Source organism: Lepidochelys kempii, chromosome 8 (genome assembly GCF_965140285.1).
Source record: "Lepidochelys kempii isolate rLepKem1 chromosome 8, rLepKem1.hap1, whole genome shotgun sequence".
NCBI classification, from domain to species: Eukaryota; Metazoa; Chordata; order Testudines; family Cheloniidae; genus Lepidochelys; species Lepidochelys kempii.
The window spans coordinates 80,632,428-80,646,650 of NC_136387.1; the positions used below are offsets into that span (position 1 = coordinate 80,632,428).

Here is a 14,223-nt window from a genome sequence, read left to right on the forward strand (position 1 = left end):
ACCTCAGGCAGCTCCCCGCAAGTGGCGACATATCCCTGCTGCTCCTACGTGGAGGCATGACCAGGCAGCTCTGTGCACTACCTCCGCCTGCAGGTGCCTCCCCCACAGCTCCCACTGGCTGCAGTTCCTGGCAAATGGGAGCTGCGGAGCCAGCATTTGAGGTGAGGGCAGTGCATGGAGCCCCCGTGGCCATTACTCTGCCTAGGAGCAGCAGAGACATGTTGCCACTTCTGGGGAGCTACGTGGAGCCAGGTAGGGAGCCTGCCGACCCAGCACCAACCGGACTTTTAATTTCTATTGGGGGATATCAGAAATGCTGGTTCCTAGAGCTTTCTGGTTAGTAAAGTGCCAGATAACAGTATTTATTGTATTTTCTAGTAGTGAAGACATAGCCTAAGTATACCCATCCCCTCAGCATCCTCCTTCCTTTCTTTTACTTACCTATCATAGAATATCAGGATTGGAAGGGACCCTCAGGAGGTCATCTAGTCCAACCTCCTGCTCAAAGCAAGACCAATCCCCAATTTTTGCCCCAAATCCCTGAATGGCGCCCTCAAGGATTGAACTCACAACCCTGGGTTTAGCAGGCTAATGCTCAAACCACTGAGCTATCCATCCCCCCCCCCCCAAAATATGGAATGCTTCACGCATTTGGTGTCATCCTTGCACTGGGGCCATGCTAGTCTTCTCTGTATTGTTCCAATTTTAGTATGTGCTGCTGAAGCTCATATTTAATTGCCTGCAACTGCGCCTTGCCCAGTCGTATAATAATATTGATTTTACAAAATAGATTAATAATAAGGAAGAAGTTTATTCAACATGATGTGGGCTCACCATGATCACTTTGCTGTACTCCTGTTCCCCACTCTTTTTTTTTTTGTCTATTTGGATTACATGCTTTGGGGGGCACTGTTTGTACAGTGCCTAGCACAATGAAGCTCTGATCATGATTGGGGTTTCTAGGTGATACTGCTGAATAAATAACAATATTACATTACCACTCTTTAGTCAAAATCGGCTCTCCATTCCCCTAGCTATCACTAACACAACTTTTGGCCACACAGCTGGCTTCAGTAGTTAGGTGGTACTTGCAGTTGGCCAAACAATACTACATAGTTTGCCACAGAGATGTGAACCACAATTTTCAGATATTGGTCTGCCACTGCGGCACTGAATTTAAAGGACAAAAGATTTAGAGCATTTATCAGTTTCTTAATGAGAAGTTTTCCAACTGTTGGTTTAGTTTTCCACCACTGATGATGAACCATCTGAGTCAATCATGTGCATAAATCAAGCTGAGGGAGATAGATCACTGTTAAGGGGGAAATCCTCAGCTTTAGTTCCTTATTAGCAAAGATAGTACTGCAGTGTTGTGCTTTTATTGGTAGTTCAAGCTCTATGCAACATACAAATTGCATCCAAGAGAGTTATTTACTTACATCTCACATTCTGTGGCACATATAGATTGCCCTTCTGTTATCTGTGAACCTCTTCTCTTCCCAAGGAAAAACCTTTGGGAGGGTGGGAAAAGTATGCTGAGGATTTTTTTGAACACATTAAGTTGCAGAGTTGCTACTCTATTCTCAACCCCATTCTGGAGGGTGGTATTTTTGGCCATGTGAAAGGGCTGGGGAGCATGGAAACCTCATGGAGCTGCTGTGGGAAAATCCAGTACTATTCCTACTGATCTCAGAGCATCTGCTTGGAGACTCAGACCTTCGCAGTACACCCCCCGTGACCCTAGCAGCTGCTCACTTGGTACAATGCTGGCAGCAGCTCCACCTCCCCTCTGCGCGCACAAGGAGTAGTAGCCGTGCTTTTCCAATTAACACTAACTGGCATGGATTTCTATTTACAAATCTACTAGTCCCTGAGAAAAATCACACTACTCCTGCCTCCCAAAAAGAAAAACACTGACTTTCAGACACATGGAAAAGTGTCTGAGCTCCGTGGTGGTGGTGCCGCATGTTGAAGAGCAATGTGTTTCCCTTCTCCCACCCCCAGCTTTTTTTATGGTTTTGGATCATTTGACCCTTGATTTCCCACTCCTTTGCTTCCCTAAGTACCCCAAACCAGAGGGGAAGTCTAGCTCTGCATGATTATTGTTTGTGCACTGTACTATAAGGCTGCAGATCATTTCCTCTATATAAGCCCTCATTTGTCAACTCACTGCAAGTGCTGTAACTATAAACAAATTCTAAACATCCCCCAGACAAATGCCACTCCATCTTTAGACATTAAGGACACATCCTTTGAAGTCAGGATCCAAACTGCTTTCTCTATAGTAGGCTGAGCAGTAGAGCAAACTCAGAAGTACCAGCACCTTACTGCAAAAGATGAGAGTAGACAACTTGGAGAACAGCGGTGATGATACGAGGTTACCAGTGGGTACCTCGTGCATTTTTAAACTCGTGTCAGGAATCAGTGATAAAACATCCTTCTTGGTGTTATGAAACTGCAAATGTAAATCACCAGGAAACCAAATAACCTAAGCAATGTGAACACTCTAATGCTGTTTTTGCACAGTAGAAAAGATATACCAAACTCCAAGATATGTCCTTTTGTACAGCAAAAGTTTAATTAACAGCAATATATTGCACTTAAGCCTGACAATCATGAGGTTTTTTCTAATGACAACTTTTCAGTAAATAGTTTTGGTCAGATAATTTACTATCCTTGGACAGTATCATGTTACTGAGTGAAAAGAGAGGGTCTGATCTTCTCAGAAATACACACAGAGCACAATAACTAGAGATGTGTGTGAGTATACCATCAAGTCATGAACAGATCCCTAAGTGTATGAAGATAACTGTAGTGTGGTAAACAAAGTTGAAAATAAAGTGGTGTATTTTTATTGTGGGATTAGACAGGGATTAGTGTAATTCGATACAGATATCGTATGATGAGGTGAGAATGTTATGAAAGTCCTGAAAGAAGGATTAGATTCTCAGTCTAAAAGTCCAGGATGTCTTAGATAACTTTATTTTTCACTAATGCTGCAGCTGTAAGATGTTCTTGGTATCCATGCTGACCATACTGATAACGGATGATCTGTAAATTTTCTAAGAGTCCTTTGAACTAATGGATACTAAAACTTCATTTATGAATCTCTAACCTGTTGTATTCCTCTGCAGTTCACAAACCTGAAATCTGTGGCGGTCCATCAGTGTTATCAAGTTCCTCGACCATATGAAATTGATCATTACATTAAATATTCCAATGAGGAGAGAGTTGTAGATGTGAGTTTAATTTCATAGTTTTTGCATTTGAAAGCAACTCTGATGGTTTGTAAAAATAAAGTGTAGAGAACAAAAATCCATGTAAGCAGAAAACTAAAAATAGCAAATGGTCCCCATATCTATATCTCAGAAGTCAGAATACAAATAAACACCCTTGGTGAAAACACATCAGTGCTTCCAATTAAGGCAATATAATTGCATTCTTTGAAGTGGAACAATGGAAAAATTTGACAATCCATTGTATTAATATGAGGCACAGACTTCAGAGACATATAAAAATACATTTAATCTGTGTAAGGCATCTGCTACTATATATTTTTTGCATAACATTTATGTAGTGTATGTAAACACACACACATTAGATAGATAGATAGATAGATAGATAAACATGTTACGGAGCAGAATGAAATCTGGTGCACTCTTTTGATGCAATTCAGAAACCATTGCTTTTCTAATTTAAATTTAAGATGTAAAGAATTCAAATTTCTAAGTGAATTTTTAATACCTGTAAAGGGTGCTAAAATGACAGCCTTCAAGTCTAAAACCCTTTGCTTATGACCAAAAGAGACTCTTGCTGCCAATGCTGTAATGTAAACTTCCCCAGGCCATCACCCAATAATGTGCCGTGGATTACATTTAAGGATTAAACAGTCTCCATGTTTGTTCAGTCTTTTCTCAGTTTTGAATTTTTTTAATACTTCTATCAACTGTTTGAACAAATTATTGGTGAATAATAACTTACTACTGTTCAACTAGTCTTTTAGATGGTTCAAACAATAGAAATAGATTATTCTTGGTTTTTCCTACCATCTCGAACATTTTTTACTATTTGATGAGCTGTTTAGTGCGATCTGAGGCCAAAATCTAATGAACCTGATGTGGGTGCTAATATCTCAGTCTCTGGCATGTTTGGTTTTGATCCTAGAGTAGAGCTTTTTACAAATTAAAATTCTCAAACTCAGATGGTTATTTTATTTCTGTAGTGTACTTTTTAAAATCGATTTTTAAAAGATTCAAACTATAGCTATTCTTTCCTGGTGTATACCCTCACTAAACTATTCTGTACTGATGGTATTGGTTTAATCACAGTGTGATACAGAACATTACCTTTACTCTGGACAAGAAGGCAGTTTGCTAACAAATGAGTAATTGTTTACTCTGCCTATTTAACAGTCTGACAGTTGAGGCAGTTTGTCGAAGATAGCTTTCAATTATCAGTGGGAGTCTGGGCTGGGAGGCCATTCTAGGCCTTCTAGTGTTGCCTGCAGACTTCACATTAGGAAGGATGAGGAACATAAGCAAGCATATGAACCCACTTCAGGTGAGTTGTCTAAATCCTTGATAAGGTCTCTACATTATTTGGCCCAGATTCTTCTTTGCCTGGAACTGAGTAGTCATTTAGACCAGTGCAGAGTGAGTGTAAAGCATATGTAAGATACTACTTCTGATCTGGTAGTGTTTTAGATGCGCTCTGTACTCATTTTGTGCAGCATGGATGACTGCACAAGACTCAGGGTGGAAGAGGATCAGGCTTTGTGAGCTGAATACTCCTCTGCAACCAGTGTCCATTTCCAGAAGCTGAAGTGGGGGAGCTCCAGCCACTTTTTGTGACTTCTCAAGTCTGAGGCTGGCCAGTTTGGCCCTTTGTTTATTTTAGGGCCATGGCCCCCTTCCCCGAATTCCTCTGCACACGTAGAAGAGGATGCTGCCAAAAATGGCTTCCTGACCAAGAGGCTAGAGCAAGGCTCAAGGTTGAGCCCTGTATGTCTTTAGGTGATCATAAAATCATAGAATATCAGGGTTGGAAGGGACCTCAGGAGGTCATCTAGTCCAACCCCCTGCTCAAAGCAGGACCAATCCCCAACTAAATCATCCCAGCCAGGGCTTTGTCAAGCCTGACCTTAAAAACTTCTAAGGAAGGAGATCCTAACACCTCCCTAGATAACACATTCCAGTGCTTCACCACCCTGTTAGTGAAAACGTTTTTCCTAATATCCAACCTAAACCTCCCCCACTGCAACTTGAGACCATTACTCCTTGTCCTGTCCTCTTCTACCACTGAGAATAGTCTAGAACCATCCTCTCTGGAACCACCTCTCAGGTAGTTGAAAGCAGCTATCAAATCCCCCCTCATTCTTCTCTTCTGCAGACTAAACAATCCCAGTTCCCTCAGCCTCTCCTCATAAGTCATGTGTTCCAGACCCCTAATCATTTTTGTTGCCCTTCGCTGGACTCTCTCCAATTTATCCACATCCTTCTTGTAGTGTGGGGCCCAAAACTGGACACAGTACTCCAGATGAGGCCTCTCCAATGTCAAATAGAGGGGAATGATCACGTCTCTCAATCTGCTCGCTATGCCCCTACTTATACATCCCAAAATGCCGTTGGCCTTCTTGGCAACAAGGGCGCACACTGCTGACTCATATCCAGCTTCTCATCCACTGTCACCCCTAGGTCCTTTTCCTCTGAACTGCTGCCTAGCCATTCGGTCCCTAGTTTGTAGCTGTGCATTGGGTTCTTCCGTCCTAAGTGCAGGACCCTGCACTTATCCTTATTGAACCTCATCAGATTTCTTTTGGCCCAATCCTCCAATTTGTCTAGGTCCCTCTGATTGGCATGCCTCTTGCAGTTCATTGAAAGACCTGTTGGAGATAACGTAGATGATCTGCCCATTTTGTGAAGAATACCTGGAATGGGAATATTAGCTCAGAAGATGAGGAACAATGGCACTGTGTTCAGAAGAGCAAAGGAACATTGGTGGCTGCCCCACCTAGAGCAGGTCATTGGAAGAAGATGTGGTGTATACTGTTGCATTTGCTGTTTCTGCCCCTGCTTCCCTCATTGCTGATTCTGCCATGGTCACAACAGCATCTTCCCCTGCTTTCCATTTTAAAGGAATTTTTAATATGGCTAGAGGTTTAGTTGGTTCTGGTAGAAATGCCAGGTGTATTTTGATTCAAAACACTCCCTACAACACCTGAACAATTCTAAATCTACAAAACAAAAGCACATTTGCAAGGAATTTTTAAGAATAATTGCTCCGTATATTTGTTTGGCACAGATTTTAGTCCCCAGTCAATTGTCCTTGATTTTTAGATTGCCCTGCATTTATTCCTGATCATTTCTTGCCCATATAATGCTCAATGTTACTGTAGCTGAAATTTTGGCAGCACAGTAAACATTGTAATTCAACCAATATGTTCTGCTGACATCAAGCGTCTCGTTTTTTGTGATTGGGGCTGGATTAACCAACACTGAAATTCCCTATTTTTCCACCAAACTCATGCTGCCGGGAGGAGACTGAGGGGAGGCATGAGTTTCACCAGCTTTTTATGTACCTCAGCCCCTCCGTTTTTAAGCCTCAACTTCTAGGTTGAGATGATACTTCAGTCTCCACAGTCCTAGGATAGCTCTGCATTTTCAGACATTCATCATGCATTGGGTTGTCATTCTTTCAGAATTGTTTAAACACAGCTCCCTACTCTATTACAGAGTATGCCTGGAGGTGGTAGCAATTGTTCCCTACTAGACTGTACAATAGGATCCTTAATATCCATTGTAGTAGGAGGGAAAAGATTACAGTATTCTGAACAAAATGAGAAATGCTTAAAGAATTTATCTGCAGCCATAATTTGTCAGGCAACATTCCGTGTATGTTTGAAGAGGCTTTGAAACAGGGATCGTATTTTCTCTTCTATGGATAGTTCCCATATTAAAATACTACTTTGCCAAGGGTTATGATCTTTGCACCAGATTCTGACTACAGTTATATTGGTGTAAATCTGGAGTAATACCGTTGATGCGAATGGGACTACTCCAAATATACATAATTTTGAGAGATGAGAATCTGGCCCTTTGTATTTCAGAATCAGTAATATGGTGGCAAGCATCCTGCCTGTACTTTGTCCCCTTTTCACAAGCCCATCCAGTCTAATGTCAGAAGTACCGTGAAGTAGAATCACAGGTGAAGTAATAAATCCCAATGAAGAAGCTAGGCTCTAGAGATGAAATAGTTTTACAACTGGCCAGAACACACACATAATAAGTAACATGCAACTAACTTCATCAGCTTTCTCCAAAAAGTACCAGAAGTAAATTATTTTTAAGCAAGGTAGCAAAATTTATTAGGCGCTTATAAATATTCTTTGTTAACCTGTCAGAGAGAGGGATATTAAAAGCATATGGAAAGAAAGGAGTGTTTTGATGAGGATGTGATGTATTTATTATTTTTGTTGCCATAACACCCAGGAGCTCTGTGGACCACAACCCCTTTGTGCTCAGCACTCTATAAACACAGAGCAAAAGACAATCACTTTTCCAAAGGGCTTACAATCTAAGTAAGACACAAGACAACAGAAGGAATAGTTACCATGAGGTGAATAAACTGTGTGAACTTCATGCACACAATGAAATTAGCTTTTTAATACACTTAAGGCTAACCTGAGGCTAAGTTTTTAAAATTTAATGGCCCAGATAAAACTGGAATCTATACTCTGTTCCCTACGTGCCTCTGATGGGGGGTGGGGGGGTTACGCCACACTAGCCTGCATAGGGTTACAGAGGTTACGAAGTGGCCAGCTAACCTAAAGGGGATTAAGTTTGCTAAGAAACCCTGGCTGATGATGGAACCCGGATGAGAAGGGGAGGCTAGTATAAAGGCAGGAAGTTGGCAGCAGAAAGGGGCAATAGTGAGGAAGCGTGCAGTCCCTCTCTGAGCATTAGAAAGGGAAATGCAGGGGAGTGAGTACAAACTGTTAGAGCTGGGCTCCGAAAGAAGGGTTTACATAGAAGGGTTAAGGAGCAAAATCCTGGGAGGTAGGAAAAGGCTCATGGAAATGTCAGCAAGGTGGGAATTAGCAGACCTTGGCTGATGATTATAGGGTGCCTGAAGTCGCCAGTGGGACTGGGTTCCCCAGTGGCTGGTAGGGGAAGTGGGTATAGTTGGGTCAGTGATCTGGCTAGAGTGTCAGCCACACAGGAGCAGCCAAGCCATGAAGAGAGCATGTAGAGTTGCAGAGAGAGAGAGAGGGACTGTGGGAGTTATGAACAAGTGACAGAAGTGGGTGTCGGACCTAGAAGGAGCTAATCCTCAGAGTTGCCAGGAGGGGGTACCCAACAGTGAGTGAACCCTGTGACAGAGCTCAAGAATTCAATCTGGGTAACATGCTGCATTGCATTTGCGCTCAGATTATGTGTACTTACAGCATGGTCCCATGAAAATGAAGGGAACCTTCTCGGTGTCATTACAGAGGCAGAACAGTGGGTTCACATTCACATTTCCAGTTCTGGACTCATCACAGACCTCTTAATTTCTGAATCTTTTTTGTTCTTTATATTAATGTTGCTAATTAAGGCTGGCTGTATTTTCAAGTAAGTACCATCAAACACTGTTAACTGAGTTTGTTGACCCCTATGAACCAAAGAATGAACATGTTTCTCTGTTAACTCCTCGCTGCTGGGAGGGTAAACACAAAACAAAACACTCCCCCAGTTGAGCTTCACAGAACCCTTTCTTGTGGACCATGTTTGTGGATTGTGAATTGGATGCAGATACAAATTTTGTATCCGTACAGGGCTCTGGCTATAACCCTTTGTGGACTGCTACGTGTGGCCCCTTTTCAGTATTCTGACTACTTTGTAGTTGGAAGATAAAGATGAAATATTTCACTGAGCTGAAGGACCAAAGTGAAATCCAAATGGTAGTCGGAGATAAAACACCTTGAAGACCATAGTAGATGGGACCAACTCTGGCTGAAAAAACATCAACCATGTGTACCTGTATCTGGGGGTGGCAGGGGTGCGAGGGGAAAATAACAAAAGAAAAATACAAATACTGTATACAAAATAAATGGGCTTCACTTCAAAATAGGTGAAATAAGCAAAATCAACTATTCCTCCCACTGTGATCACAACCAATCAATTGTCTTGAATTGCAATGCTCCTTTTCTTTCCTCCCTCTTAGAATCTGGGCAGATGCTGAGGCCTTGGAGAAAGGGAGTGACATTTATAAAGTCCTAACTCCATTTCTAACCCATCTCTTATCAGGTATCTACTGGGCACGTTCACAAGGATCCCTCTTCTTTTTTAATCAAAACCAGAGCTGCCCTAATCCAATGGAAAGTTAATTCTGACAGTAGATACAGCAAAACATTGTCTCCCATGTAAGATTTCATCTGAGAGCCTATGGTTGCACCAGGACTGAGGTGTCTTCCACTGTACAATGCCCATCAATGTTGCCAGCTGCCTCAATCAAATCTCTTTACATAGTTGTGGCAGACCTCTTTCTTTCTTTATAATTTTGACAGACATTGATGATTTTAAACTTTTTTTACATTGTTTCAATTTTCAGTTGTGGGAAATTATGGGGGTGTCAGGCAATGGCAGGGTCAGACAACTTTTTAATGACCATAGATGTTGATATTCAAAAAGTTAAAGCTTTATCTGTCATTTAGCTTTAATGGGCAACATAAAAATATACAAAGTAAATAGCCTTAAATCCAACTAAGATATCAAGCAGCATTTTTCGTACTTTGCCTATCTGTATATTTCATTGTCGATGAAAACGTTTTCATCTTGTGTGTGTGTATAGTGAAATCAATGTTTATTGACATGACTGATAAAAATGTAATCCTTCCAAGCGTAACCTTAAACAAGTGTCTGAATCTGCTTAAAGTTTTTTTATTTTATTCTTTTAATCCCATTCTGCCTAGGCAGAATTAAAAGATCTTTGTTTTTATTTATTTTTAGAAAAACAGCCTATCATAAAAATGGGGGTGAAATATTAAATGTTTTGCTTTTTTGAAAAAACAATTTAGGGATTGTTTCACTGGATTTGCTGCCTGTGAGAACTTTTTGACATACCTATGGTGGCTGATTCTCCTGGGAACTATAAAATCCTGAGGTACTCATTCAAGCAGAAGGGGATAGTAATTTGGATGCCCAAATTATCATAGTATTGAGAACATACTTGAAATCTGAGACTTAATTTGAACTCTTCACACTCATTGTTGCATTCTAAATTAACTGTAGCCACTCAAGAACATGTTATAGCCATCGGAGCGGACAGCCAAATGGAAACATCTGGTCACTACATAGCTGTGGCAAAAAGTTAGAAAATAATAAAATATGGGATAGAAAAATACCCTTCAATATTAATATTGCTTACATCTGTTCACCCTCACTCCAAAAGGATAGAGCAAAAATAGAGTTCCAGAGATGGCCAATGGAAACTATTAGAGATATGGAAGGACTTCTGCATGGGGAGGGACTGAAAAGATTATGGACCAGATCAAGGGTGACCAGACAACAAGTGTGAAAAATCGGGAAGGGGGTGGGGGTAATAGGAGCCTATATAAGAAAAAGAACCAAAGATCGGGGCTGTCCCTATAAAATCAGGACATCTGGTCACCCTGGCCAGATTCTCCATTCCATTAGGGTATTTTTGTATGACTTCTGTTGGCTGGATCTGCCAGCTTTGGGATAGGAAAGATCCAACTATAAGATTCCAGAATGATTTAGTGGCTAGAGGAAAGGTCTGGGGCTCTGAAGATATGGGTTCTGTTCTAGGTTTTGCTACTGGCCTGCTAAGTGATATTAGGCAAGTATCTTCCCCCACCCTGTGCCTTCATTTCTCCATCTGTAAAATGGAGATGATAGTGACCTTTTTATAAAGTGCTTTGAGCTCTATTGATGTAAAACACTAAATAATGTTCTCTGGTAGCAGTTCCTATTCTGCCCCCTAAAGGCTGCCAGTGTGCAGGGGCAAAGGAATTTTGGCCCAGTCTTCTGTTCTACAGAGTCTCAAGGCTCTTTAGACTTCTCTCAATAGCTGCCAGGATTAGACTGGAGCTAAGTTTCTGCTTAAAGTTCCACTAAGCATAGGCAGTCAGGCTAGAGATGCCAGCCCAGGGAAGATCAGTTGGGCATGCCTTTATTTATTCATTCATTCTTGTGGTGCCTGAGAACAAGCAGCATCCCATGGCACTAGAAAGCAATAGCTTTAAAATGTTGAGGGCCAGAAAGAAACATACTCTATAGACAGGTTACTTAACTATTTGTGGTATTCTTGCACTTTCATTTTGAAGTGTCAAGTATTGGCCACTGTCAGAATAGAGCAGCATGTCTGGTCATGTATAACAAAATTCAGGCTGTGAGAAGTTGAGGAGTTGAAATCCAGTGGGTCAAAACTAGGACAAAATTCACAGATCAAATTCAAGACTTTATTGCTCATCTAGGGGAAAGGTTCCTTATCAATTACACAGCATTCACTTCCTGATAATTCAGCAGGAGTTTGTATCCAATTGTTCAAATATTAAACTTAACAAACTATTAAACTATTTTATGCTGCCTTTTAATGATAAAGGGGTGTTCCTGACTGAGCAGCTTATGAGGTCTAGGGGTTAATACAGCAAGTACAAATATGGACATTTTAATTACTCGTGCTTTTTTCTATCCTCTGTAATAGCATAGAGGATTCAGAGGGGGCTTTGGCATCAAGTTTGAAGTGTGGACACACTTGTCCTTGTTTCTGTTATTGGCTTGGGGATTTTCCCAGTGTAAATCCTCTTGGATCTTGACTCTACAGATTTTTTACAAATGTGCTATAACAAACTCCTTGTTTTGAGTCTGAATCCAGTCTTTTGTTTAGTGAAGGCAGGCAGATTAGACACACATCTGAGTGACCTATTGTGCATTGTGAGAACTGTTTGCCTGAAAAAAATATATAACAGCTGCTTAATTTAGGAATATGCACTACAGGACCAACCATTTCAGCATGGCAAGCAGAAGACTCCTCATTCATTGCGTTGGCATGGCTTCCTCATGTTGTCGTTGCAATAGGAATCTTTCTTTTGGAGTTAATTTAGAGCTTCCTGACAAGTGCCGGATTGCAACCCTGGAGGCTGAAGTACAGTATTTAGCTCTAGAACAGGTGCAGCAGCAGCCGTGCAAGCTTTTACCCCGCTCGCCCACTAGTTTCATTGTCCCTCACAGATGGGGGCACCTTCAGAGTGAGGGTAGTTCCGTTTCCATGCTTTGTTGTATTTGAGATTATCAGCAATCCTGCCAATTTGGAAGTGAACCCGTCCACTAGGAACTGGATTGTGATGATCAACCCTTTTAACGTAGACCACTGAACTGCCAATAGATGGCAATGACATTTTGTCACAACGGAGGGCAGGGGGGGCATGAATCCAGGTCTCTAGATCCCAGTATAGCAAGCTGGTTTTTTATGGATTGCATTCTTAGGTGCCTAACTGTCCCCAGTCACTGTGTAGGCTGCCTATGTGCCTAATTCAGGGTTTGTGGATCTTTGTTCCTGTGACTTTTTCAGGAACCTAGGGTGGGGAAAAGTTAGGTGTTGTGATGCTGAGTGTTGCATTGCCAAAATCCCTTTGTGGACCCTTGCCTGTACCATTATATATGGATTCTGAAAAAATTATTGGAGCTTTTCCCCTCAGTCTAATGTGAATACAGTTAAAACAGGATTACTTATAGGCTTGGTAATATAGGCATTGAATGTGACTAAGGTTATCCCTTTTTCTGGTTCTTTAATTGTTAAATGAAACGTGCATGTTTGGTACTCCGAGTCAGTGGAAAAGTGGTTCACTCACAATCTGATTGTACTAGTCTTGGGCCCATTGATGTCAACAATAGAGTTCTGAGTGGCTGATCTTTAGTGCTTGTGCTTAGAAAGAAACAATAGGGTTAAAACTCATAAATATATTTAATCAAATTTCCTAACCTGCAACACTTTCAATTACTAAGTGAAGAAATTTTCAAAACCTGATTTACTTTCCACCTCCAATATTGCCTGTTCACTTTTAGCACTCTATGCAGTGTGTACAATGAAAAGAGTGCCACTTTCTGACTCCCATGTTTAGAACTGCTGCAGTGTTTGGGTTTGTAAACAATGCAGAGGAATGTTAAGAACCTAACATTGCTCTAATGATTCTATGTGTGTATGTACAAATAACCTGCATTTTGGCCCTAAACAGGCCTCAACACTCCTGGAGGAGTATAATTCACCTTTGTGCAGCATGCCACAATTTAAGCCCTGAGTAGATGATGTGCCTCCTGCTGGCCCTCTACACAGGTGACTTTTGCCCTGTAATGGGGTATATGGGTCCCACATTGAGCAACACAAGATTTAATGAGCTACTGTGGGCTCAGTCAGACCCACCACAGCTGTGAGATGTCAGGCCTGGAGAGAGGAGCTTAAAGGGAAATAGAGTACAGCTGGCAGGGACTAGAGAGGAGAGCACACTTCTAGACTTCAGTTCCTGAACAGAAGGCTGGCGGAAGGCAAGAGCTCCTCAGATGACTGATGGTTCTTCCTTGAAGGAAGGGATGATCTAATGCTGACTCTCCTTCGATAGGACTGTTTCTTCATATTTAGCGTGTGAGCCTAACAGAAGGCATCTAAAGAAAGAGCCTGTGGGATGATGGGCTATTTTAGGAGTCCCTGGAAGGTGGAGGTTCAAACACCTGGTAGGGTTACATGAAGTTGGACCCTGGGAAGGGAAAGAGGGAGAAGCTCCCCCAGAGGCACCTAATGTTTAAATTATGCTAAGGCTCCTACAGGTGAGAGAGAGAGATTCCTAGTAGAGGAACTGACTTTGTCAGAGTGCATGGGCCTGGCCTGGGGGGCCTCCTATACAGGGAACCTGGTGACACACCACTATAAGAAGGAATAATTTCATGACATGAGCTGTGACTCCATGATTAGGTGAAAATAGGCCTAAACTGCAAAAATCCAGGTCAAGCTCAGAGCTTGTCCAAAGGGTAAATTTGGATTTGGAGTGAGGTTTGGGCCATTTATCATGTTTGAGTGTTGATATTTTTAAAACAGTTTTTGTACCCAGTATGGTCAGAGAAGTAATAGGCATATGCTTATACAGTACTCCAATGGAGAACTGGAGATTAAGAGAAGTCTTCAGAATAATATGTCTAAAATTAGCACAAATGCATACATCCTACAACTGCA

At 41.6% G+C, this 14,223-nt stretch overlaps 1 pseudogene; it reads right to left on the minus strand.

Annotated features, from left to right (window-relative positions):
* Window positions 1-627: 627 nt before the first annotated feature.
* LOC140916679 (U6 spliceosomal RNA) lies at window positions 628-725 on the minus strand (annotated as a pseudogene).
* Window positions 726-14,223: the final 13,498 nt, after the last annotated feature.